At 50.0% G+C, this 22,491-nt stretch overlaps 6 non-coding genes across 6 annotated transcripts; 4 read left to right on the forward strand and 2 right to left on the reverse strand.

The window, feature by feature from the left end:
- Window positions 1-3,559: 3,559 nt before the first annotated feature.
- On the reverse strand, window positions 3,560-3,632 carry TRNAV-CAC (transfer RNA valine (anticodon CAC)). The gene has a single exon. It is a non-coding gene; the product is annotated as a tRNA-Val (tRNA).
- An 852-nt stretch (window positions 3,633-4,484) lies between these two features.
- On the reverse strand, window positions 4,485-4,557 carry TRNAN-GUU (transfer RNA asparagine (anticodon GUU)). The gene has a single exon. It is a non-coding gene; the product is annotated as a tRNA-Asn (tRNA).
- Window positions 4,558-4,798: 241 nt separating this feature from the next.
- TRNAN-GUU (transfer RNA asparagine (anticodon GUU)) lies at window positions 4,799-4,872 on the forward strand. The gene has a single exon. It is a non-coding gene; the product is annotated as a tRNA-Asn (tRNA).
- Window positions 4,873-5,900: 1,028 nt separating this feature from the next.
- On the forward strand, window positions 5,901-5,973 carry TRNAV-AAC (transfer RNA valine (anticodon AAC)). Its single transcript has one exon. It is a non-coding gene; the product is annotated as a tRNA-Val (tRNA).
- A 7,403-nt stretch (window positions 5,974-13,376) lies between these two features.
- On the forward strand, window positions 13,377-13,450 carry TRNAN-GUU (transfer RNA asparagine (anticodon GUU)). Its single transcript has one exon. It is a non-coding gene; the product is annotated as a tRNA-Asn (tRNA).
- A 2,869-nt stretch (window positions 13,451-16,319) lies between these two features.
- TRNAV-AAC (transfer RNA valine (anticodon AAC)) lies at window positions 16,320-16,392 on the forward strand. The gene has a single exon. It is a non-coding gene; the product is annotated as a tRNA-Val (tRNA).
- The last annotated feature ends 6,099 nt before the right edge of the window (window positions 16,393-22,491 follow it).

Genomic DNA, 22,491 nt, shown 5'->3' on the forward strand with positions numbered 1-22,491 from the left:
CATCAATAGAACATCTTCAGCTTATTTTCCTTGTGTGAATGCCACACTTCTATGCAAGGGGAGAAGCAATCAGGTTCCATGGCTCTTTAATAACATTTTCTTGATTGGGGTATTTTTTACTTGATTGTTGATCTGATCTTAACCTTGGAGTTAATCTATGCTGATCTGGGTGCTGATTGCTGGTGGAGTGGTGCTTGGGTCTTTTTGATCTTTTTTAAGGCTGGGTGTGTTATTCTCTTTTGCATAGTCTATAGATGTTACTAATGTCTACGTGTAGAGATTCTCAGTCAATCAATCCACCAATGGAACAGAAGTTGCCTTCGGAAGTTGTGGGAGCTTCATCACTTGAGACATTCAAGAAAAGATTGGATTGCCGTTTGTCAGAAATGTTATAGGGCCATGATGACGAACCTATGGCACGTGTGCCACAGGTGGAACACATAGCCATATCAGTGGGCACGTGAGCTCAGCTCTGGCACACGCAACTGATTTTCGGGCCTTCTGGGCCCACCAGAAGTAGGGAAACAAGCTGTTTCCTGCCTCCGGAGGGCCTCGGGTGTGTGTTTGTGTGGGTGTCGGGGAAGGCCCGTTTTTCTCTCTCACCTGGCTCCAGAACCTCTCTAGGAGTCTGGGGAGGGCGAAAACAGCTTTCCCCACCCGCCCGAGGCCCTCCAGAGATGGGACTGGAAGTTGACAAATGGACCATTTTCGGCCTCTGGAGGGTCTCTGGGGGTGGGTAGGGAAAGCCTTTTTCACACACACCCCAGACTCCTAGAGAGGCTCTGGAGGCTGGGGACAGCAAAAAACGGGCCTTCCAGTCCCATCGGAAGTTGGCAAACAGGCCGTTTCTGGCCTCTGGAAGGCCTCCGGGGGGGGGGAGGGAGGCCGTTTTCACCCTCCCTGGACTCCTAGAAAGGCTCTGGAGCCAGGTGAGAGAGAAAAATGGGCCTACTGGGCCATGGCGTGCCAGAGCATGGGGGAGCATGAGGAAGGTGTCACGTGCACATGTGCGGGGTCGGGGTGCAAAGAATTATGGGTGTGGGCACGCGAACCCTCCACCCCACTCCTACTGGCACGCGATATACCATCACTGGTATAGGTTCTCCTTAAGCTTAAGCGGGGGCGGGAGGATTGGACTAGATGACCTATAAGGTCCTTTCCAACTCTGTTTATCTGTAAAAAATCCAGGTCATGGCTGTCCCAAAGGTGCTTTTTCAAGAGGCAACTGGACTTCCTTGTTCTTGTTGTCAGCGAATGGGAAAAACATTGTGACGGTAATGTGATGCAGCGAGTTTGAGACCTGTGATTTAATATAAATCCTTCCATTCCCCACTATCCTGTCAGAGCTGAAGAAGCTCCTTGGATGAGAAGCGAAACATCTTCAAAGAAAAAAACAAGAACGTCCAATTGCCTCCTGAAAAAGCACCTTTGGGACGTCTCTGTGTCTATCGATGGCTTGATTTGTCAGAGTGCCAGGCTTCTGGGCCTGGGATGATGGGCCTGGGAGTGGAAGAAAAGGGTCCCTCTAACATTACGTAATTCAAAAGGTGATGTTGTTTCCATCAGGAACAGTTTCTAGATTTTTCCATTTTTTAATGTCTAAGCATTATCTGCAATTTTGTGAAGACTGAGAAAATCTCTGCAGAGGATAAAAGTCACTTTTCTCAAGAGCAGCTCCTTTCGGGGTGAGCTGTCAGCTGTATGCTGATGATACTCAACTGTACATCTCCACCCGAACCACCCCAACGAAGCCGTCGATGTGATGACTCGGTGTCTTGAGGCCGTTTGGGTCTGGATGGGGATGAACAGGCTCCGACTCAACCCATCCAAGACGGAGTGGCTGTGGATGCCGGCGTCCCGGCACAGTCAGCTTACTCCATTGCTGACTATGGGGGGGGGGCCAATCGTTTAGCCCCCAGGGAATCGGTGCGCAATTTAGGCATTCTCCTGGATGCACGACTGTCTTTAGAAGACCATTTGACAGCCATCGCCAGGGGAGCTTTTCATCAGGTTCGCCTGATTCGCCAATTGCGCCCTTTCCTGGACCGGGACTCGTTATGCACGGTCACTCATGCCCTCGTCACTTCCCATCTGGATTACTGCAATGCTCTTTACATGGGGCTCCCCTTGAGGAGCACCGGGAGGCTCCAACGTGTACAGAATGCGGCCGCGTGGGGGATTGAGGGAGCCCCCCGTAGCTCCCATGTAACACTTCTCCTGCGCAGGCTGCATTGGTTGCCGGTGGTCTTCTGGGTGCGCTTCAAGGTGCTGGTTATCACCTTTAAAGCGCTCCATGGCATTGGACCGGGATATTTACAGGACCGCCTGCTGCCGACAGTTACCTCCCATTGTCCGGTACGTCCAGTGCGCGCTCACAGGGAGGGCCTCCTTAGGGTGCCGTCGGCTAGGCAATGTCGGCTGGCGGTCCCCAGGGGAAGAGCGTTCTCTGTGGGGGCCCCGGCTCTATGGAATGAGCTGCCGGTGGGACTCCGTCTCCTCCCTGATCTCCGGACCTTTAAACGCGAGCTCAAGACTTTCTTTTTTCACCAAGCGGGGCTGGCCTGATGGATTTTAGTATGGGGGTTTTAGTGGGTTTTAATATGGTTTTAATAGGGTTTTAGTTTTTTGATAAAATTTTAGCTAATATTTTAAGTATACAGCGGTCGAATTAGATTTTTAAATTTGTTATAGTATTTTAATTTGTTTAGGATTTCTGTCCTGTTTTATTGGCTGTACACTGCCCTGAGTCTTCGGAGAAGGGCGGTATAAAAATATGAACAAATAAATAAATAAATAAATAAAAAATGAGCAAAAATCCTGTCAGAAATGGAAAGGCACGGTCAAGAGACAAGAACAAGGAGCCTGTCTTTGAAGCATTGTTTATGTCTTGTGGTTGTCAGCGTACTGGCTCAAAGTGACAAAGCATAGTTGGTCTGGATCAGGGGTCTGCAACCTTAAACACTCAAAGAGACATCTGGACCCGTTTCCCACAGAAAAGAAAACACCGGAAGCCACAAAACCCTTCCCGTGCCTGGCTATTTCTTGAGCAGCCACAAAACTAGTATATGTAGTTGAATTAAACGTTCTGTTTTCTCAGAAATTTTTCTTTTCTTGGATTTATCCATGGTTGGCCTCCCAGGGGATTGAAAAACTCAATAAATCGCGTGCTGGCGAGTGTCGCACATTGGCGGTTATTTTGAGTGACAGGGAGCCGCAGCAGAGGGGTGAAAGAGCCACATGCGGCTCCAGAGCCACAGGTTGCTGATCCCTGGTCTGGATGCACCTGGAGAAATCTCCCCCTCCCACCTCCTCCTTTGCTTAAGGTGATTCATGGATGGGAAACCTTTCTTCCCTCATGCTCAGAATTCCGGGAGTTCAAACTCAGACAGGCCTCAGGATAACAAGCTCTTCTTGAAATTGGTGTCTTGAAATTGGTCTCTTCTCATTCATTCCCTCTCCAATAAAATAGAAAAGAGAATGGGGTTCTTGCTTGTCTCAGTGCAGCCTTTTCCTGTCCTTTCTTTGAGCGAGGAGTGGCTCCGATGCTGAGAAAAAGATGTGTTTCTGCCTGGTTTTGATCCAGGGACTTTTTGCGTGTGAGGCAAATGTGATAACCACTACACCACAGAAACAGGCTGTTCTCAGCCAGCATGCCCATATCTTTTGCTGGCCATCCCAGCCTGATATCTACAGCATCAGTGGGTTAAGGCAGGGGTCTCCAACCTTGGTCCCTTTAAGACTTGTGGACTTCAACAAGTCCACAAGTCTTAAAGGGATCAAGGTTGGAGACTGTTGTGCCCCGCCCGCTTTCCCCGCAGCCGGGGCCTTCTTATCTGCTTCCGAACGCTGAGGAATGTCCTAGCATGCCTCCCGGCCCCAGCCCTGGCTCCATGCCCAGACAGGCTGAGGAAGAAGAAACACCTCCAGCCCCCAGCCCTGGCTCCATGCCCAGGCAAACGGAGCAGCTAGACCCCTCCCTCTCCCCCACAGCATGTGAGCCTGAGGAAGGTCAATTACCAACAGCTGCAGACTGGAGTGACCCTCGCTTCAGGAGATTAGATAAGCAGCGGCAACAGAAGGAAGGGAGGGGCAGGCCGGGATAAGTGCTGAGTCATGGAGCCACACCCCATGGCCTATATAAAAGATCTGCTTTCTGGCATTCTCTGAGTCAGGCAAAGTCTACCTTACCTTGCTGAAATCACTTTCTGGTTTCCTGCCTGCCTTGAGAACTTTGCTAGGACTTTGGCAGAGCTGCAGAGGCATGCCTGATTCGGATTTCCCTGACCCGGCCGTCAGCGGAGGAGTGGGACACGACAGAGACCCCTGGGTTAAGGAGATGTTATTCTTTATGTTTCCTCCCCCTTTTGCATTCCGGAAGGTAAAAATAATACACATATTTAAATCCTAGCGAGAAAAAGTATCGACAGTGTGGGAATCAAAGCCCACAGACCTTCAGCTCTGGTTCACGCCATCAAGCAGGCTGTTGTCCCTGGGTGGGCTCGAGCCACCATCCTTCTGGTTAACAGCCAGATGTGCTACCCTTTGCACCACAGAGACTTGGAACAGGACTTGGCATCAGCCTCCCTCAGTCAGGAAATGCATACCTGGCGCCAGGGCTTCTTTTTGGCTTTCATAAGTGTGAAAGTCACTGAAAGCAGAATCTGGGATGAAACCTAGAAGGGATTGTTCTTATTGTTATAAGGCACTGTGTCTTCTGACCAATATATCTTACTGCTGTCTATCCAGCCCCAGCTACAGATGCTCAGGTGGAGGGAACTGAGGGGGAGGCCTGTGCCAGGTCTCTGTGGCGCAATGGGTTAGCACATCTGGCTGTTAACCAGAAGGATGGTGGTTCGAGCCCACCCAGGGACGACCTGCTTGATGATTTAAATATAAAGGGGGTGGGTTTTTAATGCAGCAGGCTCTTAACATGAGGGCTTCAATTCTCATCCTATCAAGGCTTTTTTCTTACTGAGGCATAAATATTTGTTCATCTGTTGTGACAGTTTTATCTTCCAAAATGCAAAAGGGAGATGAAGACACCCTACAGCAGGATTGGGCAACTATGGCAACATTACCACCTGTGGACTTATGACTCCCAGAAGTCCACAAGTCGTAATGTTGCCATAGTTGCCCACCTCCGCCCACCAGTATCTTTCTCTGGATTTCTGATGGCCACCGGGAAGAGCTGGAGTGATGTCCTTTTTAGGCAAAGATAATGCAGTCCAAATGAACCTACGTTGGGTGCTCTCCGTGGTCCTGAAACACCCATCCTTTCCCCATATCAAGCTCTTTCTTTGCATCTGCCCCTATACGATCCATGGCTGGCTTTCCTGGGACACCCTGAATTAGAATCAGAATCAGAATACAGCTGGACCTTGGAGGTCTTCTAGCCCAACCCCCTGCTCAAGCAGGAGACCCTATACCATTTCAGACAAGTGACTGTCCAGTGTCTTCTTCAAAACCTCCAGTGATGAAATACCCACAACGTCTGAAGGCAAGCTGTTCCACTGGTTAATTGTCCTCACACTTTGCTGGGAGCAAAGTGATGTGAGACATTTGGGGCTTCAATTTCCTGGCTTGCATTTATTTCTCAGGCAGTTTGCTTTCACGTCACCCTTTCTGTTGCAGAAAGGTTGTCTAGGTTTTTAAGTCGAACAAAAGTTATGTGGGGGAATTGGTTGCAAAAAAACCCCCAAAACCCCTCTCCTGAACAACAGGATTCAACCAGCAGCCTGAAAATGCCTTAAATTATGCTCCCTTATCCTTTGCTCTGCCACCAAGCTCTGTAAAGGCACAAAGCAATAGCAGATCTTTAGTCTATCCCCGATTGCAAGCATCAGTCTTGGATAGCCAGCAAAAAATATGGGCATGCTGGTTGAACTCAACTTATACCTCTGGTTTCTGTGGTGTAGTGGTTATCACATTTGTCTAACATGCAAAAGGTCCCTGGTTCAAAACCAGGCAGAAACACATTTTTTTTTCTCAGCATGGGAACATTTCACATTCCAAGCCTATACAGGAAATATCTCCCTGCACCACCTCAGTTCTGCCAGAGTTCCTGGAATGTGGCAGACTGTTCCTCCTTCCTCATGTGCAAAAAATATATATGTTCTGTTTCCCTTCCCCCAATACTCCCAGCAAAGAGTCCGTCAGAGGCCTTCCTTTTTTTTTCCTTTTATTTACATAGATACATGTCCTGGCCACGTCTACCCACGGGCCTGCCAAGTTTCTGGAGATAACGAGGAAATTATAGATAAGGCCAGAATTACTCACGAATATATTCTTCCCTCCATGAATTAGCTTGCGCCAAATTCATTGTTTTGTCCGAGACAAAAAACCAGGAAGTCCCGCCTCCTATTTATAGTCTCTGCAGATGTCACTGCATGACAATTATGACTTGGCTTTGTCCCAACTCTTCCGCTGCTGCGCGCGATCAAGCCTTCGTAACCTTGCGTCCCTCCAAAACTGTTCTTGGGCGTTGCCAAATCAGAAGAAAGCCGGGAGAATCAGGCCTTGCCGGCCCCTCCTTTGAGTGGGTGCCAGGGAGGAGAGGGCTCAAGAGAAGCAGGGCTTGCCAGGTCTTCTCCCTCATTTTCTGAATCATCCGAGTCCAGGAGTCTGGGTCCAGGAACCTGGGTCACAACACTATCCTCACATGCAGGGCCCTTCCCCGGGCTGACGATCGGGATGCGGTCGGGCTGGGTTCTGCTCATGGAAGGCCTGCACCAGGTCAGGGGCATGAGCGTCGGAGGCATCTACCCAGGAGAAATCAGTCCCGTATCCCTTCCACGCGATCAAATATTGGAAAGCGACCCTTTAGCCAGCGGAGTCTCGTCGCTGTGGACTTGTATTCCTCCGACCCGTCCTCGGCGACAGTGGCCAGGTGCTGTTGGGCACCGAAGGGGACTCGGTGTGGCCTCAGGAACCAGAAGGGACGGTGAAGCAGGTGGATCCGCATGGATCGTGGCAGGGTCAGTCGGTGAGCTACGGGTTGATGACTGCCTCGACAGAGCGGGCGATGAATCGGTGGTCCAACTTCTTTACCGGGCGGTCGGACGGGAGGTGTTTGGTGGAGCCACACCGGTCTCCAACTGCCAGCGGGGCGTTGCCCGTCGGGGCAGTCGGCGGACGTTTGTAGTCCTCCTTTGCCCGATTCAGCTGCTGGCGCGTACCAACTGTTGGACCGCATGCAATTCCGTCAGGAAGGTCTGCGTTCGGGAACAGGAGAGTCCGGTGGTGCCAGAGGAAGAGCCGCGGATGGTACCCCACATTGGCAAAGAACGGGGTCATCTGAATAGAGGTGTGCTGAGAGTTGTTAAAAGCAAACTCCGCCAGGGACAGGTAATCGGCCCAGTTGTCCTGTTGCTGGTTGACGAAGCAACGGAGATACTGTTCCAGGATACCGATGACCTTCTCTGTACCCCCGTCGGTCTCTGGATGGTGCGATGACGACAGACACACCTGCACCTCCAACGCGGCCATCAGGCTCTTCCAGAAGCGAGCTGTGAACTGAACTCCGCGGTCCAAAACCACCCTGTCCGGTAGACCATGGAGGCGGAAGATGTGCTGCAGAAAGAGACGGGCCGTTTTTGCAGCTGTGGGCAGTCCGTGGCATGGGATGAAGTGTGCCATCTTGGTGAGCATGTCCACCACCACCAACACCGTGGTGAACCCAGAGGACGGTGGCAGGTCCGTCAGGAAGTCCATGGAGATTGCTCCCCAGGGTCTGTCGGGTGTCGGCAAGGGCTGGAGGAGCCCGGGAGGGGCCCCCATGGCGGCCTTGGCTTGCCGGCACGGTACGCAGGATGTCATGTACGCATGTACATCATGCCGCACTCGGGGCCACCAAAAGGTCCGTGTCACCAGGTGGAGGGTCTTGAAGAACCCAAAATGTCCTGCTGCAGGGTTGTCGTGGCACTGGGTCATGACGAGGGCTCGGAGTGGTCCTGTGGGCACATATAATCGCCCCCGAAACTTGAGTAAGTCCTCCTCCAAGGTCCAAGGAGACGTGGGGCCCACCTCCGCTCTCCTTTGCTGCGACCAGGCGTCCTGGCGCTGCGCCTCTCGCACCTGGGGCCGCAAGGCCACTGGCTCCCGTGCTGCGGGCCAGGCTTCTGCCGCCAGCACTGTCCGTGGAGGAAGGGGGTCCTTGGCGCAGAGGTACTCTGGCTTGCGGGACAGGGCATCCGCCCTCCGGTTGTGACCGCTGGGAATGTAGGTCACGCGGAAGTTGAACCGGGCAAAAAACAACGACCACCGGATCTGCCGCTGGTTCAACTTCCGAGCTGTGGTGAGGTGCTCGAGATTCCGATGGTCCGTTCGGACCTCCACCTGATGTCGGGCCCCCTCCAGATGGTGTCGCCAAGCCTCGAATGCAGCCTTGATAGCCAGCAACTCTTTTCCCAGATAGTGTAGTTGCGCTCGGAAGGGTTGAGTTTCCGGGAGTAGTAAGCGCAGGGAAAAAGTGTGCCGCCATTCGTCGGAGCCTGTAGCAGCACCGCTCCCAGAGCCACATTGGGCGCGTCCGTTTCCACCACAAAAGGCCGGAGCGGGTCGGGATGCCTCAGGACGGGTTCCGTGGCGAAGGCTTTCTTGAGGCTGTGAATGCTTCTTGCTGCGGGGACCCCACGGAATGCAACCTTCTCCCTGAGGAGCTGGGTAAGTGGAGCTGTCAGTGTGGCGAAGCCCGGGATGAAGGTCCGGTAGTAGTTGGCGAAGCCCAGTAGGCGCTGAACATCCTTCACCCGACGAGGGGCTTCCCAGCTACACAAAGCTTCTACTTTACGTGGGTCCATGGCTATGCCTCGGGCGAGATGATATGCCGAGGAATTCTATGGAAGTCCGGAAGAAGGCATTTCTCCACCGCATTGAGTTGTTGCTCCATAGCGTTGCAGAACCAGACTGGCGTGTCGAAGGTGGCTTTCCTGGACCGGGAGTAAATCAGGATGTCGTCGAGGTAGATAACCACGAACCGATCCAACATGTCTCGGAACCGTCGTTCATGAAGTGCTGAAAGCGGTAGGGAGCATTGGTCAACCAAATGGCATGACAGTGTATTCGTAGTGTCCGTATCGGTGCGAATGCCGTCTTCCATTCGTCTCCTTCGTATCCGCACCAGGTTGTAGGCCCCGGAGATCGAGCTTGGTGAAGATCGTGGCCTCCGCAACCTTTCCAGTAGCTCCGGGATGGCGGCGGGGTAGCGATTCCGCACCGTAATGGCGTTTGGCGGCGGTAATCACAGCATAAGGCGCAAGTCCCCTGTCTTCTTCTTCAAAGAGGACCGGGCCGAGAGAGGGACTTTGAAGGCGGATGAACCCTCGGGCCAGGTTTTTGTCCAGGAAGTCCCTGAGGCGGCCAACTCGGGCTCCGACATGGAATACAGGCGTCCCACAGGCAGTGGTGCGTTGGGCAGAAGGTCCACGGGCAATCGTAGGGCCGATCACGGGGGTAGTCGGTCCGCCTCCTTCTCGCTGAACACGTCGGGAAGTCCGTCAGCTCAGGAGGCAAGGTGATGGCAGCGGTGGGGGCGTTCTGGCGGCACAGGTGTGGCGGATGTGATCGGCGCACTGCAGACTCGGGAAAGAGATGGCGTTCCGACCAGGCCACCTGAGGATCGTGGGTCGAAGCCAGGCCAACCCAAGGACCAAGGGAAAATGAAGGTCCGCCGTGACATAAAACTGGATCGCCTCCTCATGGTCCCCAATAGCCAGGCGCAAAGGCTGGGTGGCGAATTTAATGGGGCGGACACCAGTTCTCGTCCATCAATTGTCTCTACCCGCATCGGAGGGTCCACGGAACCACGGGGACCGCAAACTGGTCTGGGTCACAAAGGCCTGGTCCATAAAGTTTGTTGTGGCCCTAGGTCCACCAGCGCATGCGCCTGGAGCCCGTCCGACTGGTTCCCCAACCATATCCGTGTGTCCAGAATCAGATGCGAGGGGCCCAGAGTCTACTTCCATAGCGTCCAGTGGGGGCTTAATGCGTGCCCGACCTAGGGTTTCCCGGTCGGGCCTGCTCCGTTCGATTGGTCACGCTGTGATTCGAGGACGGCGTCGTGCACGCCGCTTTCTGGGGCAAGAAGCGGTAGTGGCGGGCTCCCACAGTACAGGCACAATCCCCTTGGCGCCTCCGGTTCGCTCCTGGGCTGTTAGGCGAGGTCTGGCGCTCCCAACTCCATGGGCTCTTCATGGCAGTTACAAAGCGTGGGGCGACCCTGGGTGCTGGTGGTGCAGGAGTGGGGGTGCAGATGTCGGCGGAGGTCCCGGGGGTGCGCGGGACGGTCGCCGTTGCAGGCGGGCATCGGCGGAGACAAAGGGCACCAAGTTGTCGAGGTCCTGGCGCCTCCACGGCCAGCTCGTCTTGCAATTCCTCTGAGAGTCCCTCCTGGAGCACGTCCACCAGCGCTGCATCATTCCAGTCAGAGTCCTGGCACAAAAGGCGAAATTCGATGTACTCCTGCAGGCGTTTCCCTTGACGGAGTTCCTTAAGGCGCCTGGTTGCCGTCAGCATTGACGGGGTCCTCATACATGGTGCGTGGTGCTGCCAAAAGCGCTGTTGGTCCGCCAGCAGGGGCTGTCCTGGAGCAAGAGGGCGTGGCCCATCGAGCAGCCGAGCCGGAAGAAGGTTAATCACGAAGGCCACCTTAGCCCGGTCATCTGGGAAATCCTCTGGCCTCATAGCCATGTAGAGCTGGCACTGTCCCAAGAAGGTCGGGAACATCTCAGGCTGCCCAGAAAACTTATCCGGCACGGTTATCGGGCACTTGCGACGAGGAGGAGGTGGGAGGATGGGGGGCTGCAGGCACATTCCTGGCAGCAAGTTGGCCTGCCAAGTGAGCCACTTGCTGCTGGAGCTGTTGATTAGCGCTGTAGCTGCTCTAACTGCTGCTGTACCTGCTGCTGATCCATCTTTGGTGGAAGATGTTTTAGTCAGGTCTCGGACAAAATGTTCTGTTTCCCTTCCCCCAATACTCCCAGCAAAGAGTCCGTCAGAGGCCTTCCTTTTTTTTTCCTTTTATTTACATAGATACATGTCCTGGCCACGCCTACCCACGGGCCTGCCAAGTTTCTGGAGATAACGAGGAAATTATAGATAAGGCCAGAATTACTCACTTAATATATTCTTCCTCCATGAATTAGCTTGCCAAATTCATTGCTTTGTCCGAGACAAAAACCAGGAAGTCCCGCCCTATTTATAGTCTCTGCAGATGTCACTGCATGACAATTATGACTTGGCTTTGTCCCAACTCTTCCGCTGCTGCGCACGCCGATCAAGCCTTCAGAATCTTGCGCCCTCCAAAACTGTTCTTGGGGCGCTACAAATCAGAAGAAGGCCCGGGAGAATCAGGCCTGCCGCCCTCCCTCTGAGTGGGTGCCAGGGAGGGAGAGGGCTCAAGAGAAGCAGGGCTTGCCAGGTCTTCTCCCTCATTTTCTGAATCATCCGAGTCCAGGAGTCTGGGTCCAGGAACCTGGGTCACAACAATATATTTTGTCTCAGCGATGCCAACCAAGAATTAATCTAGCAAAAATTAAGAAAAAGAGATGCTGTATGATTATGGCTTTCCTTTATTCCTTCTCTTCTTGACTTTGCTGAAAAGCTGTTTGAAGATTGGCTAGTATCCACATTCCACTTTGAATCCAGTCTGGGAAAGGAGGTCCCAGAATTCCTTCATTCTAAGAACTTCCAAGCTAACTTATTTTGGATGAAAATGGAAGGGGGACTCTCCTCATTCCCCCTTTGTTTGCCTTTCTTTCTCTTTGAATGGAGGTTTTGGGCGTCAGCTTTGACCAATGGCTCATTACATCTGGGATGTTGGAGAAAGAGTATATAACCCTCTCATCCCCAGGCCTCCAGGGCAGGAGATGCCAAGAGAGAGCTGCCATCTGCATCAAGTCACCTGGAAGAAGTGGTGGGATTCAGCCGGTTCGCACCGGTTCAGAAGAATTGCTTGTTAACTTTCTGAGCAGTTTGGCAAACTGGACGTTGGAAGAAATCTTTTTCCCACTACGGTTAATCCTGTCAGGAAGGAGACGTTCTGGTGTGCCTCTTTCCTTAAATCTGGATGATTTCCTTAGGATATCTTGTGAGGTGAGTGAGACCAGATGGTATCTTTAAGTGGTGCAAATGGATCCAAGGATTGCTTCTCCTGGGTGGGAAAGGGTGCTTTGTCATTTCACTGAGCACAGGAGTTTCTTGTCTATGGGGATTCTCCAGTCATCCAGGCCACCAACAGTTGGGGTTTTCCAAAGAGGGAGAAAGTGAAAATCTCAAAGGAAGAGATTCTCTGGTTCTCTTACAAATCTTCCCACTTGCAGGACCTGAGCCTGGGGTTGATGCACCTTCCAAGGAGAAGCTGAAGGGATAAAGGCCCCCTTGTCCTTCCCTGGATGCCTAGTGATCAGGATTAGCACTTTCACCGCTGCGACCCGGCTTCGATTCCCAGCCATGGAAAGTTTTTACTTCCAAAACATTCATCATCCTGCAGGTGAAATTTTCAGGGAAGTTCATTTTCTTGGCAAAATAGGCTGAACTGGCCAGAAAACTGCCCTAAATTTTCTTCTTTTCCCCCACCCCACCCTTTGGTCCTCCAAGAAGGCTTGACAGAGTCTCCATGCAACCAGCTTGAGATGATGATTGCAGGAATCACTTGGATGGTGCAAAGCTGCCTAGGATCCACTAGGGGGAGACAGGTGGGTGTCAGCTCTTCATGTAGACTGAGGTGGAGCCGTATCCCACATCTCTGGAGCACAAGGGGTCAAAGGGTCTGGCTGTTGAGCAGATGGATGGGGCGGTTCCAGTTCACTCAAGAACACCTGCAGGTACCCTTCCCTTATTTAGCAAGATGGCTGAGTGGGGAAATTGAAAGACAACTCGTGCTATGTACTCTGTATGCATGGATTTGAATCTCATCCCTGAGGGCTCTTCTTCCTGCTGATAGTGATTTGGTGGCTTCGGCTCCACCTATCCTCATAAGAGGTTCAACCAAAAGCAGAGAGAAGGCAAAGTGATGTCAGTGCCGGCCATCAAGAGCATTTCTCCGTTTCTCCCACAAAATCAGAATCCGGGATCAAAACTTCATCCGGTGATGCTGCCTGTACATCCTAGAAGAGCAAAAGGTGGAAGGAGACCTGCGCCAGCCGGGACTCGAACCCGGGTCGCAAGATTGGGAACCCTGCATGATGCCTCTACACCACTGGCACAGCTGTTGAGAGTCTGTTGCAAGAGAAGCAATATTTATATTCAGGGTTTCTCTTTTCCCATCTGATGGCGGGAGAGAGAGGTGCACACTGAGTCTTGGGACCAAAGTATCTAATTGCTGTCTAGCCAGCAATGGATGCTCAAGTGAGGGGAGCCGAGAGGGAGGCCTGTGCCAGGTCTCTGTGGCGCAATGGGTTAGCGCGTCTGGCTGTTAACCAGAAGGATGGTGGTTCGAGCCCACCCAGGGACGGCCTGCTTGATTAGTTGAATGATTAAGGCAATAGATTGTTTATTGATTGGGTTCTTTGTCTTGGGACTGCACTTCTCACCCTCTCAGTATTTTTCCTGCCAGATTTAATTATTTAGCCATCTGCTTGAATATTTTTACCTCCCAGAATTAAAAAGCAGGAGAAGATCACAGGCTTAAGGGAGGGGAAATTGGAAAGTTATTTCTACATTTTGGCTCCTGCTGAGAATACAAGATCTGATTTATTTATTTATTTAATCGCATTTTTATACCGCCCTATCTCCCGGGGGACTCAGGGCGATCAATGCCAGCCTCCATTTGTACACAGGTGTTGTGACCCAGGTTCCTGGACTCGGACTCCTGGACTCGGATGATTCAGAAAGTGAGGAAGAAGACCTGGCAAGGCCTGCTTTTCCTGGGCCCTCTCCCTCCCTGGCACCCACCCAAAGGGAGGAGGAGGGGCCGGCAAGGCCTGATTCTCCTGGGCCTTCTTCTGATTTGGCAACGCCCCAAGAACAATTTTGGCTTGATGCAAGACTGCGCAGACGTGACCGGCGTGCGCAGCAGAGGAGGCGTTGGGACAAAGTCAAAGAATGATGAGTCACGCAGTGACACCTACAGAGACTATAAAAGCAGGAGGCGGAACTTCCTGGCTTTTTGTCTTGGACAAAGCAGTGAATTTGTGTGGGCAAACTGTTTTTTTTTTTTTTTTTATAAAAAAGTTTTATTTTTACAATCTTATCAAATAATTCATCCAATGTACAGTTATATACAATTAGTCGGGCCTGCCCAGTCACCACCCCCCTTTTTAACCTTCTTCCCTCTTCTACCTTCTTTTACTTTCCAAACCTTCCTCTCCTTCTCTTATCTACCTCCTCCTCCACCCTGCACTCTTCTCTCTTCTACCCTCTTCCTTCCTCTTCTCCTCTTTCCTACCTCCTACTCTCTCTTTTTCCTCCCCACCGTTCTAAAATGGCAACTGGTCAGACCCGACCCTACATTAATTATATTTATACATCTTCAATAATCCCTGTACATTAACCATCACTCTATCACTAACCTCAACCCCCAATTCCTTCCCTTTACCCCCACCCCACCCCGACTTCCCAGAACAAAATGCAGGGTATCAAAACTAACAATCATAATCTAAAATAATTCCTAAATTATAATCTCTAGTCTCTCCACACTTATTCACACTCTCAATTCCTCTCCTTCAAAAATATATCTAATACAAATTATTTCCTCAATTTGCTTAACACCTATTTTTGATCTAATTTCCATCTAGCTTGTAATTGTCCATATTGGAACCATGTATAATTTTTCCCTTCTTCCCCCATCTTTTCTCTAGATTTTAATTGTAATTCCCCCTTTTCCATACAAAGAAGTTCTTTATAAGTAACTACCTCCATCTTTTGATATATATTTATATTTTCTATCATGTGTCTCGGGTTTGCCCATATTGGAATCTTTCCATCTAATTTGTATTGATATTTCCTCCAAACCCTCAATAATGCATTTCTAATTATATTATTTTAAATATTTTATCAACTTTCTTATCATATAATAAATAGGCATGCCACCCATATAACAAACCATAACCTTCTATATTCAGAACTCTTTCCTCAGTTAAATTAATCCAATCAGTAATTAATGATAAAACAACTGCTTCATAATACAATTTTAAATTAGGCATTTTAAGACCCCTTTCCTTATATCCTGCATTATTTTAATTTTATTCTTGGTTTTTGCCCATCCATACAAATTATTAACCCCTTTTGACATTCCTGTAATTTAATATCATTCTTAAACACCGGTATCATTTGAAACAAAAACAGAAACCTGGGCAAAACATTCATTTTTATAGCCGCTATTCTTCCCAGCAAAGATAGTTGTAACTTCTTCCAACTCTCCATTTCTTTCCATACCTTCTGCCACAATACCTCATAATTATTTTTGTATAATTTAACATTTGAAGCTGTAATATATATTCCTAAATATTTAACCTTTTTAACGATTTCAAAACCTGTTCTTTCTAACTCTTCTTTTGTTGTATATTCATACTTGTATTATTCTTATGTTTTTATTTGGCTGTACACCGCCCTGAGTCCTTCGGGAGATAAGGCAGTATAAAAATTCGAATAAATAAAAAGTAAATAAATAAAAAATTTCCACTACCGGTTCTCCGAACTGCTCAAAATTTCCACTACCGGTTCTCCAAACTGCTCAAAATTTCCACTACCGGTTCTCCGAACTGCTCAAAATTTCCACTACTGGTTCTCCGAACTGCTCAATATTTCTGGTTCTCCAAACTGCTCAAAATTTCCACTACCAGTTCTCCAAACTGCTCAAAATTTCCACTACCGGTTCTCCAAACTGCTCAAAATTTCCACTACCAGTTCTCCGAACTGCTCAAAATTTCCACTACTGGTTCTCCAAACTGCTCAATATTTCTATTACCGGTTCTCCAAACTGCTCAAAATTTCCACTACCGGTTCTCCAAACTGCTCAAAATTTCCACTACCGGTTCTCCAAACTGCTCAAAATTTCCACTACCGGTTCTCCAAACTGCTTAAAATTTCCACTACCAGTTCTCCAAAAGCTGTCAGAATCTGCTGGATTTCACCCCTGCCTGTGACGTCATATAATAACTTGGGGAATCTTTCGGAAAAGAAAAACTCTCCTGAAATGCGGGATTTAACCAGTAGCCTGACAATGACAATACATTTTGCTCCCTCATCTTTCACTTTATCATTGACTTTTGGAGAGTATGAATCTCTAGGGAATGGCAACTCTTTAATCCCTTTCACACTACAAACATCAGTTGGGATTGATCCGTAAACAATATGGGCATGCTAGTTAAGAGGTACCTGTGGTTTCTGTGGTGTAGTGGTTATCACATTTGCCTAACATGCAAAAGGTCCCTGGTTCGAAACCAGGCAGAAACACATCTTTTTCTCAGCATGTGATCATTTCAAATTCCAGGCATATGCAGGAAGTAGCATCCCGTTTTCTTTTCTCCCTTATCCCATGAGGAATGAGTAAGCAGATGATGCTTTTAAGCTACTGATCAAACAAGTCTAGTCTTCCCAAACCAGCAGCTAGTGAGAACAGAGGCCCTACGAGTTTTATGGCTTCACATTCTGCAGCACTAGAGAAAAGTCACTTCTAGTCCGTCCTGGTCCTGGTCACCATTAAAAATGTGTGACCTTCCAGTACAGGAGAGTTTAAATCCACCAACCTCTGGAACCAGTCTTAGAAATTTGCTGTTTGACATGTGTGATGGACCATCCTTGGCTCAGTGGCTCATGGTCTCCCTTCCCCACAGGAGACGTGTAACTTCCAGTTGTAGATTCCAGACTGGAGATTGAGTATCCATTGTCCATTCACCCAAACATTCTACTGCACAGATTTGATCCCAGCCAGGAGTACCTTAAAATTATTACAGACAGAGAGGCAATTGAGTGCAGAGACAATGAATGATGACTATTTGTGTGTATCTGTTTGCTTACTCATTTATTCTTAGTGTAATGTATCTTTAAATGTTTTGGCGGGAAACAAGCACGTTGCTGATTGGTTGAAGCCGCCGGTTAAACTGTATATAAGGAGAGGTTTTTCCCCAGCCCGGTTGCTGGGTTCACCATATATTAAAGAGCTGTTGTCACTACCCTGGTCTCCAGCCTCGTTACTTCCCGCCATAACACTGGCGACGAGGGTGGGATTCCGAGGCTAAGAGCACCAGGAACGAGCTGAACGCGCGGAAGAACCGAACCCAGCAAACTCAGGGCAGAATCGCAGCGATGGCCAGCTACACTCCGCCCGCGCCGTTTGACCCATCCAGGAGAAATGGGGAGCGTGCATGACCCGTTTGAGAGCTTCCTGAGGCAAGCGAACTGCAAGGAGTTCAGACAACCGCAAAGGGCATATTTCTGAGCCACTGCGGTCCGAGGTCATCGACATCGCGGAAGCCCTGGCAGAGCCAACGCCGGTACAATCGGTATCGTGGCAAACTCTGCAAAATCTATTGAAGAACCATTTCGCGCCAACACCGTCCAAATATGCGCGTTTTGAATTTGGAGGCGCAGACAGCAAGAGGCGAATCCATCAGCGATTACATGGAGAAAAGCCTCCAAGGACTGTGGGTACGAGACTTGGATGAGGAGCTGTTAGAGCAACTCATCCGTGGGGTCAGAGACATTCGTTTGCGGGCGGCTGCTATCAAAAAGCAATCTAACGCTGGCAAACGCTCTGGACGAGCCAGAGCTCATGAGATGTCCACCCAAGCGGCGGAAACCCTACAAAGCCACTCACGCCAACGGCGAGGAAATCAACCCCGGTCCACAACGAAGAAATCCAGACCGAATCAGGGGCGAGGATGAGGAAGGAGTTTGCCTCACCGGGAGAAGGGGCAAGAAGACCGGGATGAATGCGGAAGTTGCGGAGGGCAACACCAGCGCGTCAACGATGCAAGTTCAGGGCGCTACATGTCGGTGCGAGAAGAAGGGCACCTGGCTCAAGTCTGTCGAGCACCCCAACCTTCCCGAAAATTCAAACCAACCAATCAGGCGGGATCGGCAAGGCGACCCGTGATTGGTCAAAACAAAAGGCGCGAATTCAAATCGAGCGACCGTGATAGTAGGCCGTGCAGCAACCGGCGTCGAGAAGAAAATCTTCACAAAACCGAAAATCGAAGGAGTGCCGTGCCGACTAGAAGTGGACACGGGTCAGCGATCACAATCATGTCCTGGGACACTTTTGCAAAGCTTTGCGAAAATCGTAAGCGCAAACTGCAAACACAGCGGCTAAAAGTTCACGACTACCAAGGGAATCGCATCCCTGTTCGAGGACCACCTCCGTCCAGCGTCGAGTACGGACCACACAAGAAGACCCTGCCCATCACGATAGTCGAAGGGACCCTGCCAAGTTTGTTGGGACTAGACTGGTTCCGTGCATTGGGCATGGGAGTGACTGGCATCTACAAGTGACTTTAACCTAAAGACACACTCATGACGAATTCAAGATGTGTTCAAGGACTGCCTGGGCAAGTACAAGGGACCCCTATTTCCTTCAATTTAGACCCCAGGTAGCCCCATACGGTTAAAAGCAAGGAGGTCCCTTTTGCCCTTAAACCCAAGATTGACAGGAGATAGACAAGCTCATCAGTCAGGGATACTGGTGCCAGTCGATCATGCAAAGTGGGACGCCAATCGTCACCCAGTGAAACCAGATGGGTCAGTTAGAATCTGCGCTGACTACAAGGCAACGTTAAACAAAGCCTTGCAAAAAAGCGTTTACCCGGTCCCCGTGGTGCAACATTTGCTGCACTCGCTGGGGCAAGGGCACGTTTTGCAAATTAGATTTGGCCCAAGCCTATCAACAACTGCCTGTAGACGCCAACACAGCGAAGCCCAGACAATTGTGACTCACAGAGGTGCTTTCAAGTGTACCCGGTTACAGTTTGGGGTGAGTGTGGCACCTGGTCTATTCAAAATTTAATGGGCGACTTCTGCAAGGGCTCCCGGGGTAGTCCCTATTTGATGATGTATTGGTATCAGCCGAAAATTTAGAAGAATTGGGGAGCGTTTGAGAAAAGTTCTGGGCATTTTCGGTCAGCGGTCTAAAGGTTAAAGTGAACAAATGCCAAATAGGGGTAGAATCCGTGAGTTCTTGGGCTACAGAATAGACAAGGAAGGAATTCACCCACTGAGCAAAGTCAAGGCAATAAAAGGCTCCAGCGCCCAAAAACAAAACAGAGCTACAGGCATTCCTGGGTCTAGTGAACTTTTTGCGGTCTTTTTGAAAAATAAGGCAACCGTTGCCGAGCTACATAAGTTACTGGGAAAGAATACTGTTTGGTCTTGGGGAAAGACGGAAGCTAGGGCTTTGAGGCAGTAAAAACCTACTCTCGGCGATAGCTTACTGATCCAGTATCATAGCTCATTGCCATTGGTATTGGTTTGCGATGCTTCCCTTACAGTGGGGGCTGTGCTCAGCCACAGGCTTCCAAATGGCACAGAAGCCCCAATAGCCTTCTACTCCAGAGCGATGTCCTCAACAGAGAGGAACTATAGTCAGTTGGATAAGGAAGCTCTAGCTATAGTTTCAGGGGTAAAAGTTTCACGAATACGTCTTTGGGAGACTTTGAAATTGTTACAGACCATAGACCACTGTTAGGGTTACTGGCTGGCGACCGCCAGCGCCTGTGGCACTTTCGCCCGATTGACCCGATGGACTATCTTTTGGCCGCCTACTCCTACAAACTGCGGATCGCCAGGAAAGAGTTGGGGCATGCGGACGCATTAAGCAGATGCCCACTACCAGGGCGATCGAGACCCCACTCCGGGGACACCCATACTGTTAATTGACTCTCTGGACTCTGGCCCAGTCACGTCTAAGGAGGTGGCTCATCATGCAGGACATTATTTTGAGAACTGTACTTGGTTGGGTACAAAGAGGGTGGCCGCCGCGGGCGGCGTTTTAAGAGTTTGTAAAAAGCGTGGGGAACTTCGGCTCAAGGGGTGCCTGCTATGGGGGATCAGTGGTGATCCCAGAGAAATTGAGGAAAAGGTGTTGGATCTCCTCCACGAGGTCACCCAGGGATTGAGGATGAAGGGTCTAGCGAAGCTATGTGTGGTGGCCCTTAATGGACTCGAAATTGCTGAAAGGGTAGGAAATGCCAGGCCTGCCAGGAGTCCAGACCGCTACCCCCAACGGCCCCGGTTCGGGAATGGGAGAGACCCCAAGGGCCCTGGTCGAGAATCCACATTGATTTTGCGGCCCTTCCACGGCCAAACCTTCCTGGTAGTCGATGCCTACTCCAAATGGCTGGAAATCATTCTCATGAGATCCATGACAGCCGAGGCGTGATCTCAGTCCTCGGCACCTATTTGTAACCCATGGGTTGCCCGACACTAGTTTCCGATAACCGCAATTCACGGCAACCCAGTTTGAGGACTTGGCAGAAGAGGGCATCCGACATGCCCTCTCGGTGCCTTTCCACCCTGCGAATGGCCTTGCAGGCGTTTTCCGGGCGCAAAGAGGCATTGTCCAGACTCAAGCCAGGCGACTGGCAAACAAAAATCGATGTTTTCCTGGCATCCAACACAGAACCCCTGTCACCGGCAGAAGCCCAGCAGAATTATTAATGGGCGAAGCTCAGGTGCCCACTAGACCGTTTAAATCCACCAACCTCTGGAACCAGTCTTAGAAATTTGCTGTTTGACATGTGTGATGGACCATCCTTGGCTCAGTGGCTCATGGTCTCCCTTCCCCACAGGAGACGTGTAACTTCCAGTCGTAGATTCCAGACTGGAGATTGAGTATCCATTGTCCATTCAACCAAACATTCTACTGCACAGACTTGATCCCAGCCAGGAGTACCTTAAAATTATTACAGACAGAGAGGCAGTTGAGTGCAGAGACAATGAATTATGACTATTTGTATGTATCTGTTTGCTTACTCATTTATTCTTAGAAATCAGCTTTTTCTTCTGACTAGAGCAGTGGTCCCCAACCTTTGCAGCTTAGTGGCCCTGGAGGGGAGAGGGAAACCGGGCTACATGAGCAGAGGGCCAGCGCACAAGAGCATGCTTGCTGGCCTGCCACTCCTGCGAGGAACTGTGCATGCATGTGTAGGAAGTTAGCACCTACTCCTCTCCTAGAAGAATGAAATATTCTAGGAAATATTAAAAAGGCAGAATATTATACCTTCCTGGATGAGAAAAGGAGAAACATGTTCTTAGAAAGCAGCCCCCACCTTTGCTAATAGCTCCAGAAAGACTGGTGCCAACCTATCTACAAGATGAAAGGCTGGGCCAGCTTATCTACAACACAAAAGACCTTCACCCTCAGGACATAATAGGATTAGCCTCTACCTATCTCACCACATGGCACCTGGGAAGATTACATCACCTAGCAAGATTCAACCAAGCCTGGGACTCAAGACAACCTACAAAGTTACCCCTGCATGCCCCGTGGGAGTCTGACAACCAATCAGAATACATTTCTTTCACAGGAACAGGACCTCATGGAATGAGGTCACCTACTCAGGACTTCAAACAATGTAGTTGTTCTGTCCTCCCTCACCTCCGTCCGAACGAGGGCTTAATTAGCCGGCACTATCAGCTCTGGCAGCAGAATAGCGAACGTCTGCCAAATTCTCTGATATCTCCCTCGATGCTGGTGAGTCACTCAGGAACAAACTTCAGCTCTTAGTTAATCAGTTGATTTGCCTGCTACAAAGAGACACAGCAGTACTCACTGCCTCTATATCCTGTGGGGTGTGGCTCCATGACTCAGCACTTCCTAGGCCTGCCCCACCCCTGCTTCTGTTGTTCCCTCCTCTCCTGCCTATGAAACCTAGGATCCAACCAAGCCTGATTGCTGTCAGCTGGGTCTGAAGGCGTGACCTGGGGGGGGGAAGAGTCAGAGGAAGGAGGCCTCGTTATCTCTTTCACCTGGCCTGCTTCTGGCTCCTGGAGCTGAGCCAGGGAAGCTGGTGCTCCCGAGGTAAGTCCTGATGGCCCTTCCCCATCACTTTCCAAGTCACTTTCTGGCAGGAGGCCCGGCTCGGAGGGCGCAGACACAACAGTAGTCCTGTCCCTTTCTAATAGCGTTTTCAGTGTCTTTCTCCCCACTTGGAACTGAACCCAGATGGACATTTCTTCCAACACATGTGTGGGCCAGTCCACACATCACATGGGTGGTTCCCCCTCCCCCGCCCAGCCAGGCTGCTAAGCTGCGAAAGATCAAGAGGGGTAGCAACATATTTTGGTTGCCTTAAATTCTCTAAAGATCTTACGCTTACTACTCATATTTCCTGCTGTATTTTCGCTATACAATACCTAAATAAATTTATTTTTGTCTTATTTTTGCCTCATGCTATTTGTATTTATTTTTGAGTAATTGCCTTTTTTCATTTTGTAATTCCTTTTCTCTGGTCACATATGAGATACATTCTCCCATTCTCCATCAAATTTCTAAAATATCCATGAGTTTGAGGTTTTTTTTCTTCATTCTGGGACCTGTTTTATTTTGATACCTCTTTT

This window comes from Ahaetulla prasina, chromosome 2, assembly GCF_028640845.1.
Source record: "Ahaetulla prasina isolate Xishuangbanna chromosome 2, ASM2864084v1, whole genome shotgun sequence".
Classification (NCBI taxonomy): domain Eukaryota; kingdom Metazoa; phylum Chordata; class Lepidosauria; order Squamata; family Colubridae; genus Ahaetulla; species Ahaetulla prasina.